The 6,356-nt window shown below is 43.1% G+C and overlaps 1 long non-coding RNA gene across 1 annotated transcript; it reads left to right on the forward strand.

Annotated features, from left to right (window-relative positions):
- Positions 1-855: 855 nt before the first annotated feature.
- LOC148732576 (uncharacterized) lies at positions 856-3,524 on the forward strand. The gene is made up of 2 exons (XR_016000508.1): positions 856-3,168; positions 3,350-3,524. It is a non-coding gene; the product is annotated as an uncharacterized LOC148732576 (long non-coding RNA).
- Positions 3,525-6,356: the final 2,832 nt, after the last annotated feature.

A 6,356-nucleotide genomic window follows, 5' to 3' on the forward strand; every position in this document is an offset into this window, starting at 1 on the left:
GTAGTTATAAATCAACCATACACGCACATCTGAGTTGCAAGCCTCTACAGAAGCTATGGCATAGTCTTGCGAAGATCAGCCATTAGGTCTAACCAACAGATCAAGTTGTGTATCATTGGCATATCCATTAGCAGAGGGAAGATGGTTAGCTACTGTAACAGACGCAATATAGCAGCGCGCGAACTTTAATTTAGTTGCACGCGCGTATCGCAAGCGCTCACGAAAGCACCGCGACAGCCCGCAAGCTGTATAAAGGTTACGTTGTTCTCTTTTGTCATCAGTTGACCCAAGATCTTACAACTGAAAGCGAAGTTTTAGCCGCTGTGCTCAAACCTTTTTAATTGTTCTAGTGATAGCGGCAACAAGGTAAATATTTTTTTACGCCTTTTAGTTTATTTAATTGAGAAATTTGTATCATTCTTTAATTGTGATTTCTCGTTTTGTGAAGTAAGTTAAGACTTGAAATTTAGTTTAAGTGAAAGTTGCTTATGACATCGTTGTACCGTTAATTGTAAATTGTTATTTTTCCTTTTTCTTGTGACTTTTTGAGGCGCATGAAATGTATTTTTATCTGATTATTTACATGATCTCATTTGTAATTTGTTTGTACTTTTATTTCAGTTCTCATGGTGTTCGTTTAACAAAGTAAGAAGTTGAATAACTTTTTACGGACATCAGTTTGTGAACGTTGTGATCAATGGAGCAATAGCTACTCTTGGTAAGACTGCTGTAATTGGTCATCAGTGTTGTGCATGTGAAGAAGCATCTGTGTGTTTTGGTGTAGAAACCATGACTGACAGCCAGAATAAAGTTTGCTCGTTGTATTTGTCCAGCTCTTCCTGTTCGTGTCCATATTGGCCGGTCAACATGGTGTCAGGGGTGGGATGAATCTTCACTAGAAGTTTACCGTGAGTTCTGGTCGTCTGGTCTAGAGTGCATGACATGGAACTGTGATTGCAATCGTTCCATATTCAGTTCCCGCCATTTTGTTGTCAAGTTGTTGTTGTTTTTTTTTTTCAATTTCGTTGTGTTCTCTGTTCTAATGGTGGGCACACCGGTCGGTTTTCCAGTCCCTAAGATACAAGAAGGTTTAGATGATCGAGAGGCTCTAGAAAATTTTATTTTAGACTACATTGATTACGGTACGGTGATGGATGGTTCACTCCGAAAGCTGGCTGGACGCGACGCTGGCAGCGAAGCTGGAGTGGCTCAGTGGAAAAATCCCGATTTGTGTATGTATACTTTTTGTGCTATGCTTCCGCCAAGGATGAAGAGACTAATAATAATAACTCAGTGAATGTTCTTCAGGCCCTCATTGAGAGATTTGGCGGCAGTGCGAGTGTTCAAGCTGAGCGAAAAAGAAATGGGTTGCATGTTTCAAACTGAAGGAGAATCAGTTAGCACCTGGGAATGTCGAGTAGTAAAGTGAGCCAAGTATTGTGAATAAGGGGGACTTTGAGGATCAAGTTTGTCATGACAGGTTTATTACTGGTTTAGTGGACGAAACTCTACAAGGAAAGTTGAATACTAATGGCCATCAGAAGAAGGAAGGAGTCATGGTAGCATTTTGTACGGTTGTCGAAATAGCTAAGAACTATGAATCGTCCGCGGATGCAAAAGGCTGATGAGAAAAGTACAAGGAGACCAAGAGCAAGTCAACTGGACTGATAAAACCTCTTGTTTAAAAGGAAAGAATCCTCAGCCCCTAAGTGATAATCTATGCCAAGGATCATACCAAAATGAGTGCAATTATTGTAGAGCCAGGCCTAGTCACCCTAGAGAAAAGTGCCATGTAGTCATATTTTAGTACATGTGTCGGAACTGTGGCAAGGAAGGGCACGTTGCCAGGAAGTGCATGAGAAAACCCCAGAATGTGAATGCAGTCGATGAATCTGGGTCTGCTTGTGAACAAAACGAGCATCTTTTTTTTTCTTTGGACGTTCACTCTTGAGTGCTGTTTCAGTGCAAAAAGGAAAAAGTTCTTTGCCACCATTAAATTATCTGCTACGAAAAAACCTTTTGCATGGAACACTCCAATTGGATACAGCTTTGACAGCCAATACCCTGGCAACGGAAGATCTCTGGAGTATGTGCCCAGCAGGATTTTATGCCAGTTCCTTGTTCTGGCCATCTCACAGTATTTTGCACACCTATGGAGGTGTCGTCACAACTATGGGGCAGATACAGAATTAGTCTGCAAAACTCAAGGAGAGTTTTACCCTCTTGAATTTCAGTTGTTGAGTAAAAGGATTATGGGATCACAACCACCCTCTTAAATGGATCCGACTGTGTCAAGCTGGGGCTGATTAAGATAAAAGGACGCAATTTGATGTCAGTTTCGAGTGCCCGGAATAGTGAGGATGGTGCATCAACTTCAATCAAGTACCCAGGGGGCAGTGACACTGCCGAAAAGAAACCTGTCGTGAGTCATGCCAACCAGTCGAGTGTTCCTCATGTGCCTGTTCCTTGGGGAAAGTTAACCAAGGCTATTGTCCTGGATGTTTTCAAGGATGTTCATACAGGATTAGGAACTTTGCATACTAGATTAAGAACTTTGCATATCTCCATGAACCCTACTAATGTGACTCTAGTTCAAGCTTGCACCCATCGGTTCCCTGTTGCTAAAGATGTCGAAAGTAGCAGAGGCAGTAAAGGACATGGAGAAACAGGGTATCTTGAAGAAAGTCACTGGGCCCACTGCATGGATCTCTAACAGTGTCTACAGAGAAAACCAGATGCTAGCCTACAGGTGTCAAACCATAAATAAAGCCATCGAGATCCCAAAGTACCCTATTCCTTCTGTGGATGAGTTACAGCCAAATGTTAGATTTAAAACGCCCTCTGTTTTTTACGACATATTCTAATAATAATCGTTAGTTCTAGTTTCGATGAAGCGTGCTAAAATTTGCTGCGTATTAGTTAGGAATTCGCAGATTCGTGCGTGTACTGTAGGCTAAGTTCGTGCGTAGGAAATGAGCTAACACTTCCATATGGTGTACATTACAAGTTTTAAGTAACATCCTGTGCACAGTCACGCATGCACTCATTATAAAGGGCGACTTAAGATAGCGTGCGAGAGAGTCATTCCGCAACCGCTACGATCAGAGGATCAATCTGCTACAAGCTACCTTTTGAGCTATACTTTCTGCTGTGCGAGTCGTCACCAAAGTAAGTTTCTCCTTTTTTTTTGGTACTCGAATTATTATTGTCAAATGACTAGTTTTTTAATGTTGAAATGTTGTCATGCTACGAAACCAATACTGTCTATAAGTCTTCCTAAATTTTGTTTGTAACACGACTACGTAGCTGACGTTGTATCTTAGCTTTTTGTATGTAATTATCGTTTCAGTTCGAACCTACACGACTCTATTCGACACTAAACTACCCTATATTTCTACTCTACTTCGTTTTATTCTCCGCGACCACGAACTTTGCTACCGTGACTTTCACGATCTGTCATCATCGTCGCAACCAGTGTAATTCGTCTATCTTGAACTGTGATTAAACGTGTGTTAGTCATTCTACGAGTTGAGTTCGAATTGTCTATCGCCTCGCGCATTGCTACCCCTGTAACTGTTGAGTTTCCAAGTACGCGCAACCTTAGGATCTTGGCAGTTACACCAAAGCTGAGTAACGCCAAAATTCTTCCCTGTGTGGATGTGTACAAAGGATTCACTAACGTTGTCTTGGATGAGTTCTTCATTTTTAACTACCATGCATACTCCAATAGGAAGATACAATTAGTTGCATATGCCGTTTGGTGTAAGTTTGGGGCCAGAAGAATATCGACAAAGGCAACACGAAGTACTGGAGGGTTTGAAAGGTGTTGCTAACAAGGCAGATAACACATGTCTTTGGAAGCGGAGAAACTGTTGAGAAGGCAGAAAAGAATCAATGAAATGAACTTATGGAACTTAATGTTGCACTGCAAAGCAGTAAACCTTTAAGTTAAACCCTAAGAAATTTCAATTCAAAGTCAAGCAAGTTACCTGGTTGGGACATCCCCTCAGTGGGACTGGGATTTTCCCACATCCTGATCGTGTCCAAGCCATTGTTGGCATGAACCCACCTCAAGATGTTAAGGGGGGTTAAGCATTTCCTGGGTATGTGCAACTATTTGTCACGGTTCCCACTGAATCTTGCCGAAATTGTGAAACCTCTTACCGAGTTAACACACGTCAATGCAGTCTGGTCGTGGTCCTTGCAGCATGACCAAGCCTTCAAAGAAGCCAAGCATGTAATCACAAATGCAATGACGCTGAAGTTTTTGTTATGAACAAACCATGTGTGTTGCAAGTAGATGCCAGTGACACAGGCTTGGGAGGAGCATTGTTACAAGAGGGACAACCTGTGGCTTTCACCAGCTCCAAATTGTCAGCCACTGAAATAAACTGTGCCCCTACTGAAAAAGAGTGTTTGGCCATCAAAGTAGCACTATGCTCTATCAGTACCTGTATGGCAAGCAAAATGTTGTAGTCCATTCAGACCACCAACCACTTGAAACCATCTTAAAAAAAACCGTTAAGTAGTGCCCATCAAGCGCTTGCAGCGCATGATTCTTCAGCTTCAGCCATTCAAGTTGACAGTGGTGTACAAAAAGGGCAAGTATATGTACTTGGCAGATACTTCATTAAGAGCTGCTTTGAAGCATCCTGCACCCTCTGGCACCCAAGAGGAAGTGTTTCAGTGTTACTCAGGGGATACTCAAGAGCTGTTCGGAGCAGAGCTCGAGTCCCTAGAACTAGATTCCCCCGAAATGCAAAAAGTACCCAGGAGGAAATCAGAGTGGCAACACAAGGTGACCGTACACTGTCTGTCCTTTGTCAGTTTGTGGCTCATGGTTGGCCGCCTGATAAGTCCCACATTCCAACAGTGCTCCGTCATTATTATCCATGCTGGGATGAGCTAGCAGTATCATGGTGTTTTGTACAAGTCTCATAAGGTCGTCATTCCTCTGCAATTACAGTCTACTATGGTGAGAAAACTTAACCAAGGCCATCAGGGTGGTGAAAGTATGGTGCGTCGTGCCCGAGAAGAGATGTAGTAGCCTGGAATGCGAGCAGCAATCCAAGAAAGTGCCAACTGCCCTGTGTGTGCTAGTTACAGTTCATCACTACCAAAAGAACCGATGTTGTCTCATAAAATTCCACATGGCCCTCGGAAGTTCATCTCACAAGACCTGTTCAAGCAAGGAGGATGGTGGTATGCTGTCACCATAGACCACTACAGTGACTGGTTTGAAGTTGACCAGCTCAACAAGGACATTACTGCAGCACATGTTATTTCAGTTACAAAAGCACGCTTCGCCCGCTACTGCGTTTCAGATAAGTTTCTGTCAGACAATGGACCCAGTATGTCTCTCAGAAGTTTGCAAATTTGGCCATGGCTTATGAAATTTCAGTTGATCACCCGATCACCATACTGTGCAAGGGCCACCGGTAAAGCAGGATCCGCAGTAAAAGAAGCTAAAAAGATGCTGAAAAAGTCTGACCTACCTACTGGTCTCTTAGAACACAGAAATACACCACCTCAGGGTATGACCTTTTCCCCAACACAGAGGTTTCTTTGTCGTCGAACAAAGTCAAGTCTGCCTGTTTCTGAATCATTGTTATGCCAGTCTGTGCCACCAGTGACAGTGGTGCGCGATGAGCATCTGATCAGAAGGGCCAAAGCAAAATCTTAATATGACAAAACTGCAAGTAAGGAGCTAGCACCACTGGTCCCTGGGCAATTTGTTTACAGCAAACCCAATGATCATCACCAGGGTGAAAGATAGAACTTTGGAGAGGTCTTGGACGAGGTGACACCACGCTTGTACCTCGTTAAAACTCCAAACCAATTGGTTCAATGGGATAGAACCGACTTCACAACTGCTGAGGCTTTGCTGTCATGTAATCAGCAACCTCTTACACAACAGGCTGTGCCCGCGTTTCGGAAATCATTAAGCTGTGATTGACATTAACCTTAGTTTCTGTCACTTTTGACCCCAACGCAGAGTTTCATAAGGGACATTGACCTATGGAATTTGATCTTGTTGTGCAACTGATACTTCAGCATGTTTTTGCATCTCACGGGGAGAGATTTTTTTAGGAACAACATCGAGACCAGTGTGTATTTTTGTGAGTGCTTGAAATAAAACGATTTGATTGGGATCTCTGAGTGTTGAAGTTACCACACAGAGGCAATTTTGAACATGCGGGCGTACAACAAAAAGTTTCCACTTCAGATAGCCTCCCTCCTACACCAGTCGAAGCAGTGGCGACCACTGATCCTTCAGTTTAAAGTCCGATGCAAGTCTCGTTATGGTCGACCCATCTGCCCACCGCAGAGGCTAGAAATAGGTCCCAAACAGCTGC

The sequence above is a fragment of the Stylophora pistillata genome, chromosome 4 (assembly GCF_964205215.1).
Source record: "Stylophora pistillata chromosome 4, jaStyPist1.2, whole genome shotgun sequence".
Lineage (NCBI taxonomy): Eukaryota > Metazoa > Cnidaria > Anthozoa > Scleractinia > Pocilloporidae > Stylophora > Stylophora pistillata.